The sequence below is a fragment of the Oryctolagus cuniculus genome, chromosome 5, assembly GCF_964237555.1.
Source record: "Oryctolagus cuniculus chromosome 5, mOryCun1.1, whole genome shotgun sequence".
Lineage (NCBI taxonomy): Eukaryota > Metazoa > Chordata > Mammalia > Lagomorpha > Leporidae > Oryctolagus > Oryctolagus cuniculus.
The window spans coordinates 84679074-84702004 of NC_091436.1; the positions used below are offsets into that span (position 1 = coordinate 84679074).

General features: G+C 43.2%; 1 long non-coding RNA gene across 3 annotated transcripts in view; it reads right to left on the reverse strand.

Annotated features, from left to right (window-relative positions):
* LOC138849636 (uncharacterized) overlaps window positions 1–22931 on the reverse strand; it is a 246831-nt gene that overhangs the window by 114081 nt on the left and 109819 nt on the right. The gene's annotated exons all lie outside the window — the stretch shown is intronic.

Below are 22931 nucleotides of genomic sequence, written 5' to 3' on the forward strand. Positions count from 1 at the left end.
TGTCTCATTCTCAGTCTGAAGGGACAGCCTAGGGTGGCCAGGTACGTGAGGAAGGCCTTCAACATGAAAAGACCAAAGCAGGCAAAGAGAATACAGCAACCCATGACAATATGTGCAGAAACTAGGAATAATATCCTCAGCGAGAGAAGCAAAGTTATTCAATCCTTTAAACCAGACCAAGCTGCTGCAAAAAATAAAAACTGCCTGTTGGGGTAGGGGCACACTTGGGAATCAAAACAATATAAAGAGTTATTAGAAACTTAAAACATAATAGCAAGAGTGAAAGAGTTGGGAAACAAAGAAACAAGAAGCAAAAGAGAACACATAGATAGAGATGGACAAAAGGAGAGAAAGGGTAAGAAAATTAGATGATCAATTCAAGGGCCCTGGATCTGACAGCCACTGTAGAAGGAGAGAACAAGAGAAAAAACAATGGGTAGGAAATTATGAAAACCATATTTTTATCATAACAAAATTCTCCAGAACTAAAGAATACAAGCCTCTAGATTAAAATGTTCAATCACAATAAATGAAAAAAAATAATAAAAGACCAACACCAAGGCACAGTTGGGGCTTAGACAAGATATTCCCAAGTCTGGCGCTTTGTCATATTGAGTAGCTGGGATTGGAAAGCCCTCAGAAGCAAGGTTTCTCTGACCTTCTCCTGCCTTCCTGTCTCATGTCCCCCTTTTCCTCCTAAACTTAGTCATAGAAACCAGAATTGCTTTTCCCCCAGGCAAGTCATAGAACTTAGAACTCATCTTCATCTCCCCAGAGCAAGCCATAATAGTGAGAAAAGTCACTCTCTGCTTTCATCCTTCTCCCTGGAAGATCTTTACCCAGGAGGAAGGGATGCCACACAGAGAGCCCCCTTAGAATGTTACCCTTACATCATATGCTTTTTTATCTGATCACATTTCTACCCAGCTGTCCATTCTTCATTAAACTGAGACTAAAAATCATTTTCCCTGGGTCTTCTGGTCTTCATTTCTGCAGGTTCTTGCATCATGTACAACTTCGATTAAACAAATGTGTTATGTTTTTCTCTTGTTAACCTGTCTTTTGTTATAGAAGTATCAGCCATGACCCCTATAATGAGTTATGAAAGATACTTTTCTTTTCCACACCTACAGAACACAGTCGTGAGATCTGAAATCATCAGGAATCAGAAGAAACAATTTTAAATTTCCATAGATAAACATATCATGCACAGAAGATTATGAATCAAGGGTGGTTGTCTGGTACAACAGTTGAGATGTTACTTGGGATGCCCACATCCCACATATGGGTGTCTGAGTTGGGGTGCCTGAGTTTAACTCTCAGCTCCACTCTCCATTCCTGCTCCCTGCTAATTTGCACCCTGAGAGGTAGCAGGCAATAGCTTGAGTATGCGGGCCTTCACTGCTTGCTGGGAGGCCTGGATTGAGTTCCTTTGCCTGGGTTGGCCTGGCTTTTGAGGGCATCTGGGGAGTGACCCAGTGGATAGGAGATATCTGTCTGTCTCCATCTCTCTGATTCTGTCTGTTGGTCTTTTAAATGAAAAGAAAATCAGTAAAGAAAAACTTTAAAGAACTATGAATTAGAATAGCATCAGACTTCTCAATACAATTATACAAAGCGAAAGAAGATGCAGCAATGACTTCAAAATTCTGAGGCAAAATGATTCTCAAAATGTAATTCTGTACTCAGACAAATCATCAATTGAGTTTGAATGTATAATAGAAATATTTTTAGACATTCAGATCTCAGAAATTTTACTTCATTCGTGTCACTTCTTAAAAAGCTACTGGAGGAACTATTGTCACAAAAAAAGAAAGGAAAGAATTTCAACCAAAAATCCTAGGAGATTTGAACCCCAAAATATCTTCAAATAAGGTTCAAAAGTAGAATGATACATGAAGAATAGAGTTGAAAGGTGTAGAATTCCAGAAGGAACATTATAAGGAAAAAAAGTTGATTTGATTGAGTATATCGAAGATATTGATAAATACACATGACAGAAACGTTAGAGCGTTTGGGGAAAGTAACAATGGGAACACGGCAATGAAGCAAATGAAAACAAGAGACAAGGATTAACTCCAAAAGGATTGTATAAAAGGCATGATTAGGTAGATATTCCAATCACCCTGACCTGATCATTATACATTGCATACAAATATTCAAACGTCACATTGTACTATATAAATATGTGCAATTACTATGCATCACTTAAAAATAAAGATATACATATTTTTAAAAGAGCCTTGATTATAGTGTATGAATGGACTCATTGGTAAATAATATTTCCACATACTAAGCACTAATGATTGATTCAATCAAAATTATATTACTCTGAAAGCACTTCAGAAAGTTCATGGGAAAATGGAATTAAAACATAAATTAATTTTTATGTAAATAAATTTTGAAATTCATACCAAAAAATTTTGAAGTTCATAACACATTTTGTTTAAAGATGTGTTTATTTATTTATTTGAAAGATAGAGTAAGAGAGGGAGACACACACACACAGGGAAATCATCAGTCCTCTGATTCACTCCCCAAATGCCCATGAGAGATAGGGACTGGGCCAGATCAAAGCTCGGGGTCCAGGAACTCCATCATAGTCTCCCAAAAGGTGGCAAGGACACAAACAATTGGGCCATTATCCACTGCCCTCCCAGGCTGATTAGCAGGAAGCATATCAGATGTGGAGTAGCCAGGACTCCTAACTGGCACTCTGATAATGGGATGCAGATGTTGCAAGTGACCCACTGCAGCACAATGCCTGCTCCTGAACTACTAACTTTTAAATTATTTTCAAACATAAAAGTAACCCTGATTCTCTCTGTTCCTGAAAAAGAAAAAGAGTTCCCCAGCTGTCCCTCTCAGCCAGAGGGCCTGACTAGTGAACCAGGTATGCAATGGGCTAAGAAGCTTCCCAGGTAGACATCCTGACCAAGAGAGAGCCTTAGTGGGGCACAGTTTTCTGAACACAACAGCAGAACCTTCATCCTCCTAGGGCAAAGAGTGCTCTCCACGTGCACAGCAGACAGGCTGCCTCTTAGAACTGTTTTCACTCCAACCCCCACTGTACTCCTACTTGAGAGCTGTGGAAGGGGAGAATCAAGCAAAAATCGTAAGAGTTCATTCACTAAGAACTCTGGCGATGTGCTCAGCTCAAAGTCAGCCTACCTGGGAATCCCTCTTATAGAGTATATCTGGAAGTGGATGATGTTCCCCTGGGCACTGGCTCCAGCACATTAGGGCAAGGTCCAGAGGGTGGTTGAGGGACTGGGACTAGTAGATGTGTCTTCAGAGACTGTTCAGAGCATGGTGAGTCTCCAGTGCATGGGCTGTATGATTGCTGCCTAAATTGGCTCACAAACATATCGCAGGTATCCATCTTCGGCAGCCTCCCAAATCCCCATGTGGCATTTTTCAGGCACCCAAAGCCTATGTGAGCTAATGGAGGGAGATAAGCAGGTTCTAAACCATGTTTACATGACCCCATTGTCATCATGGGCCAATGTCATGGAGGAGCAAACCTCTCTGAACAGGGTTCAAATGCAGCAGCTCAGAACCTGGCTAAGGCAGAGAAGTCTACCTAAGCACCTGTAGGTGCTCTTGCTATAGGGAACCATCCCAGATCCGATCAGAAAGAACAAAATGCTGAGTAAGTTCCCACAGCCCCAGACACGCTCCCAGTCACCACCAACCCAGTCTCAGACAGTTCTACAGCTGTGAGCTCCAGGAACATATTCTGAGATTCACAAGTGTGGGAAGAACAGAAGAGTCAAGGGAAGTGAGTTCTTAGCTTTGGTTACTGCTTTACTCTACCTCGGCCTCTGGGAACATCATCACCTTGAGCAGCCAAGGCCAAGGCATGCCCTTGATGCTTGGGGACCCAGACAGAGGCTCCTATAACTTCCTGGGGAAGCAGACCAAAGTTTCTGCGTCTCTCCCTTTCCTAGAGTAGTTCTGTTGTTAAAATGACAAGAAGGGCTTTGTCCCTACAGATCATTCCCATTCCTAAGACACCAGGGGGCCTCTCAGATCCCTCATTTGAGCCCTGCCACATACAGCTCACATACTCTGAACCACAGGTTTCAACAGTTAATGATAGATCCTTTTCTAAGGAAGGCCTCTGCTGTTTTTCATGGGTCAGTCTTACCTTTGTAAGACATTCCAAAATGGCAAAGACCAAGCTTTACACATCTACCATATAGTCCCCATAGCTAGGACCCAAGTACACAGCTACCACCCAATAATTATGACTTCACAGGCTATTCCAACCCAAATGGGTAGTTTATAAGGAAGCTGAAAATGGGTGTATTAAGGTGAAGGGGGTAATGCAGAAAAAGCTACAAATCCTTCAAAGTGCTTTTGCTTTTTCTTCCCTTTCAGCCACTTTCCTGGTCCCCTGCTTATGGGAAATATATAAATAAGATTCTCTTGGAAGCCAAACATTTAGAATAACATATTTTCAGGAGATTTTTTTTCCAACAAAGCTTGGATGCCTGTGCAGATTGTAAATTTGCAGCTGATGATTCTCTGCCAGAAGTTCTTTGGGGTGTTTACAGCTGTGAAACACAATCTTTAGGAGACTACGCATTTCTCTTCCTGCTCCCAGTCTGATGCCAGCAGCTGGTGTTTCTGACAATATAACTCATCGCAACGATAATGAAATAACAAGAATATTTATTTGGATTGACACACCACCTTTCACCTAAAAGTCCCCGAGCATCTTCAAACACAAAATGAAATGGTTCCAAACCATGTACCTCTCTAACTTCGATTTAGAAGCTAAAAAAGGACTCAGTCTGCTGTGTGTAATTCCTTGGCAAAAATCATACCATTTTCCATAAAAGGAAACGGTGAATCCTGGCTCTCCAAAAATCTCTCCTTCCTTAAACCCTTCTTGGTTAGGAAATAAATCATTGGCATAACCTAGAACCCACCCTAAAATTTATTACCTTGTGCTTTGAATATTTTTTGAAAAGTTCAAGTATACTATCAAAATGAAGTGTCTCTTTTGCAAGATTCAGCAAGGCAATTTAAATGGGGATACTTAAGAAACAGGAAACCCTCTGTAAAAAAAAAAAAAAAAAAAAAAAGAAATTATCAATTCCCAACTTGACTCTCACTGGGATTAAACATGACAATAGGTCTGCTCTGATTTCATCATCATTTTAAAAAATCATCTATTATTTTTCACTTTATGTTTCTGTGTGGGAGCAAACTGTTGAAATCCATACTTAATGTATACTAAGCTGATCTTCTGTATATTAAGATAATCGAAAATGAATCTTGATGTGAATGGAAGGGGAGAGGGAGTGGGAAAGGGGAGGGTTGTGGGTGGGAGGGACGGTATGGGGGGAAAGCCATTGTAATCCATAAGTCGTACTTTGGAAATTTATATGCATTAAATAAAAGTTTAAAAAAAAAAAAAAAAAGAAACAGGAAACTCTGCATATCTATGGTTTTAGTAAATTAGGAATGCTCCTTCCTCCATTCTTTCATTTTTTCAACACTTGCACTTTTTTTTTTCCAGAAGTTACACCTATTTCTTGACTGATCTCATCCTCCTCTTTTAGACTGGAAGCTTTTGAAAATTAAGATTTGTGCATTTATACCCTTTTTGTTTGTCCAATAATTCTTCTCATAGTGTCTTAGGCAAAGAGTATATGGATCTGTAATGAATCGTACTGTTAGCTAATATCTTTCCAGAATGTATCATGACTTTAATGCCTACATAAGGGTACATTTGAGAGGAGAATGCAAGCAAATGCCCAAACCCAGTCCTTCACTCTGCTTCATTCCAGAGGGATGAACAACACCAGAGGGAAATTCTCGGAGATCCTGGATAATTTCATCCCTACTTCCAGGTTGATAAAGCACTGAACCTCTTGGAAAACCTTGGTTCTTCACCATTCATTAAGTCTAAATTACAAATCCATTCATGTCCAGCACTGTGCTAGAGGCTGAGGGTATAAGAATGAAAAGTGCATCGTTTTGCTCTCAAGGAACTTGTAGTCCAAGAATGGAGACCATCAGAGAACAGGATACAAGAGATAAGAACAGGAAAACACAAGGTAGAGGGGATGTCATCTGAACCTAATCTGACCAATGTTTCCACCCAAACTCTGAGACACTGGTCCTGAACACACCTCTTCTCCTCTGGCATTTCCAGCACCATTCTCTTGCATCACTACTGGGGTCCTGCTTTGTGTTTTGATAGCCTCAGAGAGTGCATTGGCCACATCCTCCAGGCACTTTCTTTTTTTTTTTTCTTTTTTTTTATTTAGTAAATATAAATTTCCAAAGTACAGTTGATGGATTACATTGGCTTCCCCCCCATAATTTCCCTCCCACTCGCACTCCTCCCATCTCCCGCTCCCTCTCCCCTTCCATTCACATCAAGATTCATTTTCAATTCTCTTTATATACAGAAGATCGATTCAGTATATATTAAGTAAAGATTTCATCAGTTTGCACCCACACAGAAACACAAAGTGTAAAAATACTGTTTCAGTACTAGTTATAGCATTACTTTACATTGGACAAAACATTAAGGACAGATCCCACATGAGAAGTAAGTACACAGTGACTCCTGTTGTTGACTTAACAATTTGACACTCTTGTTTATAGCGTCAGTAATCTCCCTAGGCTCTAGTCATGAGTTGCCAAGGCTATGGAAGCCTTTTGGGTTCGCCGACTTCAATCTTATTCCGACAGGGTCATAGTCAAAGTGGAAGTTCTCTCCTCCCTTCAGAGAAAGGTACCTCCTTCTTTGATGGCCCCATTCTTTCCACTAGGATCTCACTCGCAGAGATCTTTCATTTAGGGCTTTTTTTATTTATTTATTTATTTTTTTGCCAGAGTGTCTTGGCTTTCCATGCCTATAATACTCTCATGGGCTCTTCAGCCAGATCCGAATACCTTAAGGGATGATTCTAGGCCAGAGTGCTATTTAGGACATCTGCCATTCTGTGAGTCTACTGTGTAGCCCACTTCGCATCTTGGATCATTCTCTACCTTTTTGATTCTATCAGTTAGTATTAGCAGACATTAGTCTTGTTTGTGTGATCCCTTTGACTCTTAGACCTATCAGTGTGATCAATTGGGAACTGAAACTTATCACTTGGACTAGTGAGATGGAAGTGGTACATGCCACCTTGATGGGATTGTATTGGAATCCCCTGGCACATTTCTAACTCCACCATTTGGGGCAAGTCCGATTGAGCATGTCCCAAATTGTACATCTCCTCCCTCTCTTATTTCCACTCTTATATTTAACAGAGATCATTTTTCAGTTAAAATTTAAACACCTAAGAATAATTGTGTACTAATTACAGAGTTCAACCAATAGTACTAGAAAAAAAATACTAAAATTGGTAAAGTATTACATTGCACATCAACAGTCAGCACAAGAGCTGATCAAGTCACTGTTTCTCATAGTGTCCATTTCACTTCAATAGTTTCCTCTTTGGTGCTCAGTTAGTTATTGCCAATCAGGGAGAACATATGATATTTGTCCTTTGGGGACTGGCTTAATTCACTCAGCATAATGTTTTCCAAATTCCTCCATCTTGTTGCAAATGACCGGGTTTCATTGTTTTTGACTGCTGTATAGTATTCTATAGAGTACATGTCCCATAATTTCTTTATCCAGTCTACTGTTGATGGGCATTTGGGTTGGTTCCAGGTCTTAGCTATTGTGAATTGAGCTGCAATAAACATTAATGTGCAGACAGCTCTTTTGCTTGCCAATTTCATTTCCTTTGGGTAAATTCCAAGGAGTGGGATGGCTGGGTTGTATGGTAGGGTTATATTCAGGTTTCTGAGGAATCTCCAGACTGACTTCCATAGTGGCTTAACCAGTTTGCATTCCCACCAACAGTGGGTTAGTGTCCCTTTTTCCCCATATCCTCTCCAGCATCTATTGTTGGTAGATTTCTGAATGTGAGCCATTCTAACCGGGGTGAGGTGAAACTTCATTGTGGGCTAGTGATCTTGAACATTTTTTCATGTGTCTGTTGGCCCTTTGGATTTCCTCTTTTGAAAAATGTCTATTGAGGTCCTTGGCCCATCTCTTAAGTGGGTTGTTGGTTTTGATGTTGTGGAGTTTCTTGATTTCTTTGTAGATTCTGGTTATCAACCCTTTATCTGTTACATAGTTTGCAAATATTTTTTCCCATTCTGTCGGTTGCCTCTTCACTTTCCCGACTGTATCTTTTGAAGTACAGAAACTTCTCAATTTGATGCAATCCCAAATGTTAATTTTGGCTTTGACTGCCTCCAGGCACTTTCTGACTTCTTTCCTTGACACCATCTTTGTATTCTTCTTGGCTGCATACTCTGTAGCCCACAGGCCTACTTGTCTTCTCTTCTCACTGTAACACTGTGGCTGGATAGTATGTTAAACTTTTACATCTTTTTTTCTCTCCCAGTATTTACTTGTTTCCTTTCCCCAGTTCAAGTTGGTATCAGCCTTGGTACTCCATGACCTCAGGAAGGCATGCATCAAGCTTAAGCACATAAGAGAACTTGGTGTAAGGGAGAAGGTAGGAGAGAGTGTGAGAAGCAATAGAGCTTGGGCTTCATGCTTCTTCCCTCCTGAACCCTTTCTAGACTAGAAAAAGACAACCCTGGACTAGAAGAGGGGAGAGCAGAGACACTCCAAAGAGAAGAGACACACCAAAGCATCCCAGAGCAGCCTTTTATGATCCACAATGTTGATAGCAAAACCCCAAGTAGAAGGGCCAAGTGGAGCTTTAACTGGGCAGACAAGACTGCCAGCAGCATCACATGGCACAGTTGTGGCAGAGAAAAACGGAGTCTGATAGGAAAATGGCAGCCTCAGTAGTAACACACACAGGTAGGTGACCAAGGACCAGATCACCAATCTGCACCTGGATGCCTTTGCCCCACATGAGATGAACGTAAACTCAAATACATGGAATTAACTTTTGCTCACTACCAAGAGGAGGGGTGCTTAGAAGGAAATTAAGTTGACTTATTAGCAGAAAGATGTGACACTTCCAGCACATATGAGCTGTGTGGACTGATTCATTCCAGCATCAGGCTCCCAAGGTGCTCCTGTTCATGCCCAGTTCTGTAGATAATGTTGACTTCTAGATCTAAACCTCAGGTAATCACACTGTTCTCTTTCTCTTCAATCCATATAAATATTTTAAATATTTCACTTTCTAAATATTCCACTTCAAACTTAACATGTTCTAAAGAACTTCTATGTTTCTGATTCTCCCCTACCCCTATACTCCCAATACAATTCCCTTTCATTATTCTCTTCTCTGATAGCACTGGGGTCCACCCAAACGAGAAATTTCATAGATCCTTGATTCCTGTGTCTCCCTCCTACCCAGACCAGTAATTCTACCTCAAGAACGCCATTCAAAATATAGCCTGTCCTCTCCTAGCCATATGATTTTCATCACCCATCTTTCATCATCCATCTGATAGCTTCCTGCAACAGTCTCCTCACTAGTGTTTGTTAGCAGACTCTCTTCTACACTGACTGAGGCGTCCAAGGATGAAATTCCTCAGGCCTGCTGATAGAGACAATCCATACTCCTGAACAGGGAATCCAAGATTCTGTCTCATTATGGCCTCTGACTACTTCACCCAAACCAAATCCTACATGTTCACACACAGATGCTCACGTACATGAATCTTATCACACCCCCATGAGCCAAGAGGCAGTCATTGATAAGCAATGGGTCAGAAAACAGGAAAGTAATGGATGGATGTAGAAGCTAAGCTGGTTGAGCATAAGTAAGCATAAAAGGAATAAGAATAAGGGAGGAGAGAGAGCTTGTTCTCGTTTACTTCTTGAATTTTCTTCACACACACGCACACACACACAAACTCGGGAGAGTCTAGAATTTAGGATAACAGTCAAAAAGAATGACAACTAAACACCTGAACTCAGCAAAGCTTCTCTGGCCAGCCTCCTGAGAGTCCTTAGCCACTTTTGTGATGCCTATAATATTACCATTCTCATGGGACTTTTTTTTTATAAGGAGAAAAGTGATAGTTGAAAGAGAAGGGGGAGTTTTCCATAAATCACAAACTGCTGTACAAGATGTAAAGACATACTATTTTTCCCCTAAATAAATATTCATCCACTTCTATCTTTTACAACTCAAAAATCCTTTGATGAACACAACGCATAGAGGGTCTGTGTTATGCACAAAGGAAATGCCACATCCAGATAATTTTTTAATGAAAGAATGTTGGGTAATGGCAGGGTATCTTTTACTGAGAACATGAGAATCCATATGAATTCAGAAACACTACACTGCAGTTGTTATCACCAGGCAGCTCTAGTGTGCCTGGGCTGAATTTTTAATATTCTATCTTTTTAATCTTGCATGACTCTTCTTGGCAAAGTCACTCCAAAAAGAACAGACACTTAATAAATGTTTGAGGCTGGGGACTAGCTGTTTGTGAAACTGGCTGTCCATTAAGTAATTGTAGGTTAAGCTGAATAAAATGTTTTATGGTAGCTAATATATCCATGGTGAGGCCTCATTAAATATGTTACTGGTTTTATGGTCCCTTCAGCACAGGAAACAAAGAACCCATCCTTGTCTTCAGAGTCGCCTGGATCCCCAAATCTGCTTTGAACCTGCCTTGCATGTAGATAAGATGTCAAGGCTGGTTTTACAGTAAAGCAAAAGAATGGAACCATTTTCACTGCTTATCGGTGCACTGATAACGCATGAGAGAGAGAGTTTTATTTCAGTATTATCCAAGTTGTGTTCTGTGGAACATTAGCTCTGTACCACAGTAACAAACATTCTAAAAAGTAAAAAGGATGGAAGCAGCCACAGCAAGCAGCTCTTCCATGAGCGTATAGGTTTGGGGGACAATGGGTTAAATGAAGGCAAGCAGTTTTCTCTCCTACAGCATAGAAAGCTCTTTTAAAGGCCAAAGTGTTTTGTGGGTCTCTTAGAGGGGAATATTGTGTGTAGAGTGTTGCCAAAACCATTTGAACAGAAAGCTTGCTTTTTGTAGAACACATCACAAACAACACTAACGTTCCACAGCAAACAGTTTAGAAGAGGCTGTTTTATTTAATAAAGCCATGTAACCAATGACAACCAGTTCAATAGTTTCCAGAGCATCCTATTTCTCATTGAAAGTCCTAAACAAGGGAGCCTCCCCCACAAGCAACATCATTACAAGAAGCATGAGATAGAAGCATCTGCAAATGAAGTTCTGAGTACAACACATTAAGATTTCACTACAGCCTGAGGATCCATAATTCAATATTGGAAGCCATTGTTCCTCTTATTGAGACTAGGAAACAAAATTGACAAAGGAGGTTGCCATATTTCCTCTACTTTGCTGCAAGATGACAATTTCTACTGAAACACCAAATGGAAAAAATTAATAAAAGCAAAACCAAGTATTTGGGCTGTCCATAGTTTTCCTTGTTATTATAAAATGTATCATGAGTGCAACAACCCTATTAAGTACGGTACTGTAGCAAGAGAGGAAATAGCAACAAAGAACAGAGTGACCAAGGAAAGCCTCCCGTGTGACTCCATGCTGTCATAGTGTCGTTGGCGGCCCACGCTGCTTCTCTAGGCCCCCTTTTACCTGCTAGTGCACTTATCCTCCAAGTAACCAACCAAGAGAGTTGGTTACTAATAACTCCAGGGGCTTCCTCCCAGGAGGTGCATTTCACCATCCACCCAAGGACAGCACATAACCATGGAGTGAGACTGGCTAGGTGGCGCAATTCACATCCCCTGCTCCCTGCGGAATCAGGCTAAAGCTGACCTCCAGCTGAGACCCTGCCCTTACTTACCTCCTTGCCTTGCCCTGGACTGTTTCCCTTGCTCTTTCTCCTGAGACCACTCCAATAAATCACAGCCACAGGTCTGTCTCAGTTCTGCTCCTAGACAGAGAATCTAGCCTGAGACATGTAGCTTAGACCTAGAGCTTAAAAAGACAAAGACGTCTTTTCTCTTAATTACAGTATGAATGTGGTTCAGTATAGCTAATCTTCTTACCAATTCCAGGAACTTTGCATCATGGCAGAAGAGGCCTTAGATCAGTCATTCATATCCTGTGACCCTGAGCCACACATAAGAGTTACCGGGAAGCTTGCTTAAAGATGTAGATTGCTGGAGCTGGCATTGTGGCACTGTGGGTAAAGCCACTGCCTGTGATGCCAGCATGCCATATGGGTGCTGGTTCATGTCCTGGCTGCTCCACTTCCATTCCAGCTCCCTGCTAATGTCCTGGGAAATGCAGAGGAGAGATGGCTCAAGTGTTTGGGTCCCTGCCCCTAGGTGGGAGACCCAGATGAAACTCCTGGCTCCCAGCTATGCCCTGGCCCAGCACCAACCATTGTGGCCATCTGGAGAATGAACCAGTAGATGCAAGATTTCTCTCTCTCTCTCTATTTTTTTTTTTGACAGGCAGAGTGGACAGTGAGAGAGAGAGACAAAGAGAAAGGTCTTCCTTTTCTATTGGTTCACCCCCCAATGGCCACTGCAGCCGGCACGCTGCAGCCGGCGCACTGCGCTGATCTGAACCCAGGAGCCAGGTGCTTCTCCGGGTCTCCCATGCAGGTGCAGGGCCCAAGGACCTGGGCCATCCTCCACTGCCTTCCCGGGCCACAGCAGAGAGCTGGACTGGAAGAGGGGCAACCAGGACAGAATCCAGCGCCCCGGCCGGGACTAGAACCTGGGGTGCCAGCGCCGCAGGCGGAGGATTAGCCTAGTGAGCCACAGGCACCAGCTCTCTCTCTCTCTCTCTTGCTGTCTCCATCTCTCACTATAACTCTTGACTTTCAAATAAATAAATAAATCCTTTAAAAATGTAGATGGCCAAAGCTCAGCCCAGAGCCATCGCATCAGCATCTCTGGAGGAGAGACCCAGGAATTATATTTTATAGCAAGCTGCCCAAGTACCTCTGATGCACACTGAAGTTCAGAAGCAACTATCAAGAGGCCATGGATTAGCCCACCCCTTCTACTACTTCCCTACAGTCACTGAGAGACACTGTCAAGGCCAGCTCACTTGTCTTCCTACCTTCTGCCTACTGACAAGCTCTTCTAGGAGAAAACAATGTATGAACTTCCAAGTAGAAACCCCTGATGGGGTCTAAAGGGAACAAAGGAACCTGAGCAGATTATTGTCTTAGCTTAGTAACAAATTACTTCAAAATGTGGATTTTGTTTCATTTCTTTAAAATTGAAAAATATGATTTGAGATGACACTCTGTAAATAAATATGTTGGAGAAGCTGCATTTAATCATCTAAAATCAATTATTTCCAGTATTTAGGAGCTATGGGAAAGAAGAAAATCTGAAAACATTTTTCAAAGGATCAAAGAGAAAAGATTTACGGTATCTCATAAACATCTAAATTGCCCCATTCATTCATTTCACAGAAGTTGACTGTTGTCGGAGAGTTATTTACCTAAAAAGTTTCAGATCTTTGAATACACAATGAACAACACTACTAAATGCTGTGTTTTTCCATACCTCTGACAAGCATGTGACAGCCACAGCTGAGCACAAGTGCTTCAACCAGCAGGACAATCAAAATTAACTACAGGTACAAGTTAGCGACAGTAGATCAAACAGAGCTCCAATGGCAAACCTGCTGTCCACCATGGAACCACGCAGGACAAGAGAATCAGTGAGTGGGTGGAGAGGACATCTAGGGGAGGATGTTTACTGAGCTGTACTTGATTCAAATCTAGGCTTAGCATGCAAACTCCTCTCTCCTCCTTACTGTTTTGTTGAGGGTCTTGGAGGAATTTGTTTTTGTTTATTTGGCCCAAGAGAAAGAAATTGCTCTTGATTCTATGCCAAGCAACACAGGCACCCAGTTCCTTGTTGTCTGACATTTGTTAATGACCATCTCAGCAGGGATCTCCAAATGAATCAGCCACCCCTGAAAGGCTCACCCACCCCTGGAAGATGTTCCTAATAATTAGCTGGTGCTCAGTTAATAGACATTACAGAACACACTTCTAATCAAAGTGAAGCACCTTTTCAAATCCCAGACGTCCAAAAAGCTAACTGGCAGGAGAAGATAGGGTTGTTCAAAAAGCTGAAGTTGAAATCAAGTTTAAAAAACAAAACAAGGACCCTGAGATGGGAAATCTAAATACGAAAGTCAAAGAGAAGTCTAAACCTGCAAGTTGTGTATATTAACACCAATATCTTTAAGAAAAGATAACTAACTACAAAGTATTGCAAATAACATAGTTTTTTTTTTTTTTTTTAAAGAAAGGCAACTCTGCAGACAGTTTTCAAAACATGTAATTTTCAAAGCCCACATCTGCTCCAATGTGTCATTCTTAAATGAGCCCAAAGTTTCCTGGACAGTATGTTAACAGAGTGTCTTCATTCTGGAGAAAGTTGTAATACATCATTCTGTGTAATTATCATGTAGATATCTGGACCCCACCTTCCTGAAGCCAGCATTTCTTGCCTGGAATTAAATTGATCAGCACCAAAAGAGTACTGGCATCTAAAAAGCATGATCTTTTGCAATAGGTACAGCAAGGAGGAGAAAGGACTATTTAAGAGGAAGAGCCCAGGAACTAGCAACAATGAAAGCAATTAATGCCCTATGATGCCTTCATCCTTACTTCTATCTAACACCATTGATCAGTTTTGCTCATTTGTGAACTTTTGAAAATTCTCTGAGGGAGGACTTTTGGGTGCTAATGATAGTCTACTTTTTAAATCTGGACAGTGGTTGCACAAATCTGTTCACTTTGTAAAAACTGTATTGAGCTATGTGCTTAAAATTTGAATACCTACACTACTGATGCATGCTGTGGACTGAGTTTTGTCCCACCACCACCACCCTCTCATATTGAAGTCTTCACCCCCAACATGATGGCTTGTAGAGAAACGGCCCTCAAGAGGCAACCGGGTTTACATGAGGTCATGACAATGGGGTGCCAGGGTGGGCTTGGTGTCCTTGTAAGAGGAGACCCCTTATAAGAAAACAAGATCCCTCATTCTGCCATGTGGGTTTGCAATAAGGAGGCAACTGTCCGTAAGGCAGGAAGAAGGCCCTCACCAGGAACCAAATCATTCATGAACCTTGATTGTGAACCTCCTGGTCTCCAGCACTAGGAGAAATAGTGTCTATTTTTGAAGCTATGTAGTTGATGATATTTTGTGAAAGCAGCCTGAAAAGAATAATACCCAATACTTTAATAAAAGTTTAGTTAATAAAACCAAACAACAACAAAACAACTGCAAACCATTAGAAAAATAGTGCATTTCAGAAGTGCAGATGTTTAACCTAGCAGTTTAGATGCCCATGTTTCAGAAAGAAGTGCTGGGTTCAGTTCCTGACCCTGACTCCCGACTCCAGCTTTCTACTAATGCAGACCTTGGGAGGCAGCAGTGATAGTTTAAATGCTTGGGTTCCTGCCATCCATGTGGGAGATCTGGATTGCTTCCCCAGCTGCCTGGTTCTGGCTCTGGACCAACTCTAGCCATTGTGGGCATTTGGGGAGTTAGCCAGTGGATGGGAGAACTTTCCTCCACTGCCTCTCTCTTCTCCTCCCCTCTTCTCTTACTCCTTCTCCTCTGCTTCCTCCTCCTCCTTCTTGTTCTCTCTCTATCACTTTCTATGTCTCTATGCCTCTAAAATAAATAAAATATAATTTAAACAAGCTTTTAAAAAGAAAGTAGTATATCAGAAAACAAAAAATACTGAAAACCCATCATTTCATAGAGTTCACACAGTTATATTTTCTTGTAATACTAGCGGAGAATGAGTGTTGAGACTTTCTCAAATCCCCGAATTTGCAATGTTGCTTTAGGAAAAACAAAGATGCACTGGGATACAGCATGAGGACAGGTCAGATGCTTTTTCCATGACCTGTTCTACACAACAGCCTTGCACTCCTTGAAACTCAAGTCTATGCTTCAATAAAATGAAACATGGCTACTTACTTGGAGTTACACACACACACACACACACATACAGTCCCACTACTACAGTGTCTACAAATGCCCAACCTATTGCACAGGGTTTGCAGATATGAAAACAAACCAAGAATAGATTAGGCAAAAAGGATCATCATGGATCACAAATGAAATAATAATGGGCCACACAAATCTCTTTCCTGAAAAGTCAAAGTTCAATGTCACGCTTTCTTCATTACTAGAACTTGAGGTTTTGCATGATAAAAATGCAGTCGGTGACTGGTCATGGGAGCTGAAGCATGAGGCTGGGAACTGATTCTTTGGGATGATATTTAGTTTGAGTGAAAAACATTTTAGTAAATGGTAGGAGACACATAACACTAAAAATAACTAAAGGTTTCAATGTAGTTGACTGCTCAAGCGACAGCTATGCAAAGACCTGAGGAGCACTAGCCATTGCCTGGATTGAACCCGGTTCGACTCAGCATTCAGCAAGTTGTTTAATGTTTTCATGTCCCAATTTCTTCATTAGCCCACAGAGTGATAATAGATATTCCCCCAGGGGTTCACTGGGAGTCAACTGACTTAACATTAAAGTGTGCCTTTACATAAAAAAAAAAAAAATACACACAGAGAGTGTTATTATAGAATAAAAAAGGATTTTCCTTTTCTTAGAGCTACCAAATGGGACCCAACAGACAGGGTTACCATCCTGGCTTCGAGCAGAAGAAAAGAAAGGAAAAGTAAAATCAACTGTGGAAGGGGATCTCAGGATTCCCCAGGCCCCAAAGCATTTCTCTCAGTTGCTGAGACACACTGGAAATGCCTAAATGCATCCTATAACTAGAAAGACTTGAAATGGCAACAGTCCTTAAAATATCCCTTTGGTACTTTTCTCTGAAGGGAGGAGAGAACTTCCACTTTGCTCATGGCCTTGTCTAAATACTGACGGAGTTTGTGGATTCAAAAGGCTTCCATAGCCTCGGCAGCTCGTGTCAAGAGCCTCGGCTGATCACTGACGTCATACATAGGAGTGTTAATTATTAAATGAAAAATAGGAGTCACTGTGCACTAACTTCTCATGCAGGAATCTCAAAGAATTGTATTATAATTATGTCTAAGTGCTCGCAAAAGATGTGTCATTCTTGGGTGCTTCTTTAAAGTTAATTAAGTTTCTAAAAAAAGAAAAAGAAATGAAATTAACTTAAAGATGCAATGACTTTGAACAGCCCTTGTCTTGACTGTTGAGGAACAATTTTGTTTGTTTTTCATGCAAATTGTTGAAGTCTTAGTATAGAGTTGGTCTCTGTGTTTAAAGTTAATTTCACACTAAAGTGTAAATGACTGCTGTCAGGAAACTTGCAGACGTGAATTTGAGACCTGGATGCAGAGGTTGCTGGGGCACTAGACACTGATAAGTAGAGAGTCTCAAGAGCTTGAAAATAAGAAGAGAAAATTAGGAACATCAAAGGCCAACTTCATTTTTTCTATAATCTGACTAAATACAGGGAACTATTTCCTCATGAAAAAACATTTAAGGAAATGAGCAGAGTATTTATAAGTTCCCCAAAGTCATTTCTTTCTTAATTATTTGGGGTATATAAACTGAAGTACTTTTGCTTTTTTTTTCTAAATGACCCAGCAGTCATCCCACTCCTAGGAATTTACCTGAAGGAAATGAAATCAGTTTATGAAAAAGCTGTGTGTAGCCCCTGGTTATAGCAGCTCAGTTCACAACAGCTGAGACATGGCATCAGCCCTGATGTCCCTCAGCTGAGGACTGGATCCAGGAAGTGTGGTGTATGTACACCATGGAATACTACTCAGCAACAAAAAACGAAATCGTTTCTTTTTCAACAAAATGAATGTAACTGGAGACCATTATGTTTAGTGAAATAAGCCAGACCCAAAAAGACAACTATCATGTATTGTCTCTGATTTATGGTAGCTAATATATAGAGCACAAAAAAGTAATGTTTACCAGTGAAACTGACACCTTGAGATTTGATTATTGCTTATAGTCCTTGTCTACACTCCTACAGAATAGTGATCTTTCTACTTATTCAATTCTTCATTTAGTGGAGGATTAGGCCTGTGATTATAAAGTAAACTGATAATGTATTGTCACAAAAATTAAAAGAATAAAAAAGAAAAGAGGATGGAAAGTGTCGCTCCCCCTCTTCGTGGAGGAACGACACTAAGCCCTGCCTAGGCTTCATATCCGAGTCACGGCACCATTATGTCGCTCCCCCTCTTCGTGGAGGAACGACACAGGACCCTGCGCTGTTCTTTCGTCTGCTCGGCCCTCCCCGGGTTTGCTGCTGGTTCTTCCCGGGTTGGCTACTATCCCTTCCACCTCCATGGAAGGGCGGTTCCCCCTGGCTGCTTTCCCCACTTCCGCAGGGGAGCGGCACACCGCCAGCCGGCTCTTCTCGGGGGCTGCACAGGTGTTCCCCTTAGATGTTCCCCATAGATGTTCCTGGTGCATGCCGTCTCTCTCCTCCTTTATAGTCCTCCTCCGCCAATCCCAACTCGGCTGCCCACACGCCGAGTACGCTGCTCTCCAATCAGGAGCAAGTCCTACAGTTAATTGGTTGAACTGGAGGCAGCTGTGCAGAAGCTGTTTACTTCTCTCCCAGCGCCATATTGTGGGAGAGCAGATGCACAGAATAAGTCTTAATTCCAGTAACTTAGTTTAGTCCGGTTGCTCCCCACAGATCCCCCTTTCTTTTTATTTTTTGGCGTTGATACGCGCCTGTCTTCGGTGTCCCGCGGCACACACTCTGCTCTACTTGCTAGAGTTGCCACAGGCTCTTACAAGTCCTATCAGGCAAACCGAATCCGGGTCCTCTCTTCGCCATGTTGTGAGGAGGTTTTTAGGCGCTGATGCGTGCCTGTGTTCGGTGCCCTGCAGCGCATGCTCTGCTCTGCCTGCAGGGGCTTACAAGCTCTATCAGGCAAACCGAATCCAAGCCTTCTCATTGCCTTATTGTGGGGGAGACTTATTAGTGTTGGTTTGTGCCTATCTTCGGTGACCTGCAGCTCATACTCTGGTCGAGCTGCTTGCTGGCGCTTACCGCCTTAAATCAGGCAGACCGAATCCAAGCCTCCTAATTGTTGCATTGTGGGGAAGCTTTACTGATGTTAATTCGTGCCTGTCTTCGGTGACCTGTGGCGCATAAGCTGCTAGCCGCCCAGGTGCTCATCGCCTCACTTAATCAGGCAGACCGAATCCAAGCTCTCACAGTGCAGTGTTGTAGGGAGGCCTTTCTATTTCTCTATTTCTCTATCTCCGGGCATTCCTATTTCTCCCATTTTACTTCTATCTTCCAGCATTCCTATTTTTCTCACTTTACTTCTAAACTTCTGTTTCTCTTATCCCTGCGGCTTTCCGGCACCTCGCCCCGCCGGCGGGTTCCCGGCTCTGCGCCGCTTCAGCCCGCGCGCCTCTCTCATCTGCGCAGCTTCCCGGCTTTGCGCGGCTCGGCTTCGCGCGCTCCGCGGTCTCCACGCTTAACCCTTTCGCGTCTGAACCACGGCCTACGCCAGCGTTCCCTATCTATTCACGCCCCGTGCTCTCTCTGCACGCGGCGGCTTCCGCGAGTAACACAGCGTAGCTTGCGTCTCCACCACTAGCATTCAATCCAAGTTCCCCGGGCTAGCCTGGCGAATTCAACCCAGCGTACGTCTCCGCCCCACGGTTTGGCTTCCCGTCCTTTGCTCCCCGGGCTAATCAGACGGATCCCAATCTGGCTTACGTTTCAGCTTCTGGTTTCAACTTTTCGCCCCCTATTCCCGGGCTAACTTGAGAACCCCAAAGTGGCTTTCGTGTCCGCCTTGGCCTGCCCCCCACGGCTTCAATTTCCCTAACATTTTTCTCTACCCGGTATGTTTCCCTAAGTTTTCTTCCAACAATATTCCTCCCTCATTTCTCCTGGCCTCTCCCCACAGTCCGCGTCCGAGTCTGTTTGTTCTAGCTTTCACTTCTCGTTTTCGACCTTAGAGATTTCTCCCAGCTTCCCCCCGTAGTCCGTATCTGAGTCTATGCTTAGGCTTTCAATAGCTTCTTCCGGCACCCTTTTCGTCCGGCTTTTCCCTAGGCTGTTTGCTAGTCTCTTTCTCCGGTAATTTTCCACTTCTTCCCGTTTCTTCCCTCCTAAGTTTGCTATCCGTCCTAGGTTTCCTATCCGAGCTAGGTTTCCTATCCGAGTCATTTCTTCCCTCCTAAGTTTCCTATCTGTCCTAGGTTTCCTATCCGAGTCACGGCACCATTATGTCGCTCCCCCTCTTCGTGGAGGAACGACACTAAGCCCTGCCTAGGCTTCATATCCGAGTCACGGCACCATTATGTCGCTCCCCCTCTTCGTGGAGGAACGACACAGGACCCTGCGCTGTTCTCTCGTCTGCTCGGCCCTCCCCGAGTTTGCTGCTGGTTCTTCCCGGGTTGGCTACTATCCCTTCCACCTCCGTGGAAGGGCGGTTCCCCCTGGCTGCTTTCCCCACTTCCGCAGGGGAGCGGCACACCGCCGGCCAGCTCTTCTCGGGGGCTGCACAGGTGTTCCCCTTAGATGTTCCCCATAGATGTTCCTGGTGCATGCCGTCTCTCTCCTCCTTTATAGTCCTCCTCCGCCAATCCCAACTCGGCTGCCCACACGCCGAGTACGCTGCTCTCCAATCAGGAGCAAGTCCTACAGTTAATTGGTTGAACTGGAGGCAGCTGTGCGGAAGCTGTTTACTTCTCTCCCAGCGCCATATTGTGGGAGAGCAGATGCACAGAATAAGTCTTAATTCCAGTAACTTAGTTTAGTCCGGTTGCTCCCCACAGAAAGTACCATTATATGTTTAAACCTGTATTTTTGAGATACATAAAATATATTTTCTTTATATATATGTATTTTTAAAAGTTTTTTTAAGATTCTATTATTAGCCGGCGCTGCGGCTCACTAGGCTAATCCTCCGCCTTGCGGCGCCGGCACACCGGGTTCTAGTCCCGGTCGGGGCGCCGGATTCTGTCCCAGTTGCCCCTCTTCCAGGCCAGCTCTCTGCTGTGGCCCGGGAGTGCAGTGGAGGATGGCCCAAGTACTTGGGCCCTGCACCCCATGGGCGACCAGGATAAGCGCCTGGCTCCTGCTTTCGATCGGCGCGGTGCGCTGGCTGCAGCGGCCATTAGGAGGGTGACCCAACGGCAAAGGAAGAGCTTTCTCTCTGTCTCTCTCTCACTCACTGTCCACTCTGCCTGTAAAAAAAAAAAAAAAAAAAAAAAAAAAAGATTTTATTATTTCTTTGAGAGATAGAGTTACAGACAGAGTGAGGGAGAGGCAAAGAGAAAGTTCTTCCATCCGCTGGTTCACTCCCCAAATGGCAGCAATGACTAGAGCTAGGCCCATTTGAAGCCAGGAACCAGGAGCTTCTTCCAGATTTCCCACATGGGTACAGGGGCCCAAACACTTGAGCCATCTTCCACAGCTTTCCCAGGCCATGGCAGAAAGCTGGATCAGAAAAGGAGCAGCCAGGTCATGAAGCAGTGCCCCTATGGGATGCCAGTGCCACAGGCGGAGGCTTAGCCTACTATGCCACAGTGCCAGCCTCTAAAATTTTTTTTAAAGTGAAGTGTTTTAAGTTTTAATTACCGGGGCCAGCGCTGTGACACAGTGGGTTAACACCCTGGCCTGAAGAGAGCTGGTGCCCCATATGGGCGCCAGTTCAAGACCTGGCTGCTCCACTTCTGATCCAGCTCTCTGCTGTGTCCTGGGAAAGCAGCAGGGGATGGCCCAAATCCTTGAGCCCCTGCATCCATGTGGGAGACCTGGAAGAAGCTCCTGGCTCCTGGCTTTGGATCGGCGCAGCTCTGGCTGTTACAGTCATCTAGGGAGTGAACCATCAGATGGAAGACATCTCTCTTTCTCTCTCTCTCTCTCTCTCTCTCTCTCTCTCTGCATCTCCTCTCTCTGTGTTACTCTGACTTTCAAATAAAATAAATAAATATTTTTTTAAAAAGTTTTAATTACCACACAGTGGTTACAAGTTTCTATGTGCTTTGCCAGTGTAAATACAAGCTCAGTGTTCAACAATAAGATTAATAGGAAAGTTACAGAAAAATGTGCATGTGCAATGTTGTCTAATGGAGATAAAATCCTTTGGAAGCACGGGTATGTGTACTTGTGTTTTAAGTGTGGAAGTGGAATGTGTTTACAAGCAGCCACCCTGTTCAATAATACAATCTTTAGAAGTGGATCTACGATTGACTTGGAGGAATAATTTAGTAACCAGCTGTAAATACCAACTACAAATGTACCATAGTATCTCCAAGAACTTTGAAAACTGATTAACAACAAAGGATGATGGATCCCTTCCTACAATGGTTGTCTGGGCCCAAGTCTAACTTCACACCACTCTTGGATGAGAAGATGTGCCTGCCTCGGTGAGCCTTGCCCAGTCAAACCTCTGGAGACCGCTCCAAGGTGGGTGAGTCTGAAATGCAGAGATAGTCTACAAGAAGGGGAATCAGCATGCGGACAAAACACCTCCACCGAAACACTCCTTCTAGTCTGGACTCTCCCAGTACCTCCTACTAGGAATTCAGCACCATCGGCCCCTTTGTATTCAGGAAAAGAACATTCGGGTGTAAATCTCCCTTTGCCTGATCTCCGAAAAGAAGAGGGGTAGAAACCAAACAATTTCTCTCCTTGGTACTGGATTAAGTGGTGAAGAGCAGTAGACTAGTGGAGAACATGATGACTGTACAGAGCCACCTTAAAATAATCAGCCAGATAAGAAAAGAGAAGGGAAAACAGCAACAAAGAGTAAACCGAGGAGATTCCAGGTAACTAATTCTCATTTCGGCAGGGGTGGGGTGGGGGGTGTCTTGGCCTGAGGTCTTTCTGTGAATGTTGGATAAAGATATGCAGCCTCTGCAGAAACCATTAATAAACACCCGGTTCAACACTAACGCCTGTCCCTGCTGCTGCGGAAGACTGCACTTACTTTTTCCAGCGGTCACAATCTATA